Below are 1,605 nucleotides of genomic sequence, written 5' to 3'. Positions count from 1 at the left end.
AGGGAATGTCACCTTTATGCATAAAGAGCCAATCATAAATTAATATATGAACGAAAGGAACTCTACTGGAGGAAGGAGAATGGGGGAGGGGAGGAGGAAGAGAGAAATCGGGGAATCGTGAACTGAAATCGAATTCCATGCATGTGTCAGCTGGATGAACCAGTTTACTATGTACAACTATAAAACTCTAATAAAAAAATGGAAAAAAGAAAAGCTGGTTCACACAGACATCATAAGATATCTAAGATGATTAAGAACAATAACCTAGCAATCTACAATTCAGATTTTTGTCTGCATTAAGAAACTTCTCTGCTCTTTCTAGTTGATTAAGCAAGGTGTGCATACACATCTCACTCGCTGCACAGATGAGTCGAGAGGCAGAGAATCCTGCATTCTAGATCTGACATGTGCACCAGTTAGAGGTCTGCCATAGAAGACCCTCCGCCTTCTGCTTAGCGTTTGTCCCACAGACGAGCAACAAGCTTAAGGCTGCACTGCACCCATTATTCCCCTTTGGGAACCAGAGGCCAGCTTCCAGAAGGCGTGGGGGAGGCGCAGCCCAGCCTCCCAGGACAGGAGCCCTACAGTCCCACATGAATTCCCTTCCCCATCTAGATTAGTAACATACTATAGAAATGATCCCTGAAAGTATAGTCTTTCCCCATCTAGATTACCAGAGAGGTCCCATGGGCTTCGGGCTCGTGTCAAGGGCCGGAAACCATCTCTTAGAACTGTGAAACCAAACCCTCTTCTGAAGCATATCACCAGGGTAAGGAAGCCACCCTCCAGCCATCTACTGTGTGATTCCAACTGCAGAACGTTCTGGAAGAGATAAAACCATGGAGCCAATGAAAGATCAGTGGTTTTCTGGCGGGAAGGGAGGAGGAGTGAAGAGGTAGAGCACAGTGATGTGCCCTGCAGGGTGCTGTGTGCATGGTACGCATTCGCCCAGACCCACAGAACATATGCCACCTACCGTGGGCCCGAGTGAAAACTGTGGACTTTGAGTGACACTGAGGTGCCCTGGTCAGCACTGTTACGTGTGCCACTCTGACGGGTGCTGATGACGAGGGAGGCTGTGCGTGGGTGGGGCAGGATCGCAGTTTCACGGGAAATCTCCACACCTTCCACTCAATTTTTCTATGAATCTCAAATTTCTCTTAAAAATAAAGTCTGTTAAAAAGTATTGGAATTCCATGGTCTGAAGGTGTCCCCAAACTGCACCTGTGGGAACTCAGTTCCCAGTGCAACAGTGCTGGGGCACCTTCCAGAGGTGACTGGGTCCTGAGTCCTCTTCCCTGTGAACACATCAGTGCACTGCTGGGGCAAGGACTGGTCACCAGGGAGTGGGCTCTTGAAGCAGGAGGAGCGGCCTCTTCCTTCTCTCTCCCGCCTGCTCACTCCACCTTCCTCCATGAGTGGACACAGCCAGAGGCAGGCCCTGACCTTGGACTGCCCAGCCTCCAGAGCTATAAGAGATAGATCTATACTCTTTATAAGTCACACAGTCTCAGAGATTCTCTTACAGCAACGGCAAAGCCGGGTGAGACAGGGAGGCAGCAATGCCTCCTCTACGGGGCCACTGAGGATTTGGTCCACCTACTC

General features: G+C 49.6%; 1 pseudogene; it reads right to left on the bottom strand.

The window, feature by feature from the left end:
• Positions 1-617: 617 nt before the first annotated feature.
• Positions 618-658, bottom strand: LOC144249580 (small nucleolar RNA U3; annotated as a pseudogene).
• Positions 659-1,605: the final 947 nt, after the last annotated feature.

The sequence above is a fragment of the Urocitellus parryii genome, chromosome 1 (genome assembly GCF_045843805.1).
Source record: "Urocitellus parryii isolate mUroPar1 chromosome 1, mUroPar1.hap1, whole genome shotgun sequence".
In the NCBI taxonomy this organism is placed as follows: Eukaryota; Metazoa; Chordata; class Mammalia; order Rodentia; family Sciuridae; genus Urocitellus; species Urocitellus parryii.
This window is presented reverse-complemented; position numbering and strand designations above follow the sequence as displayed.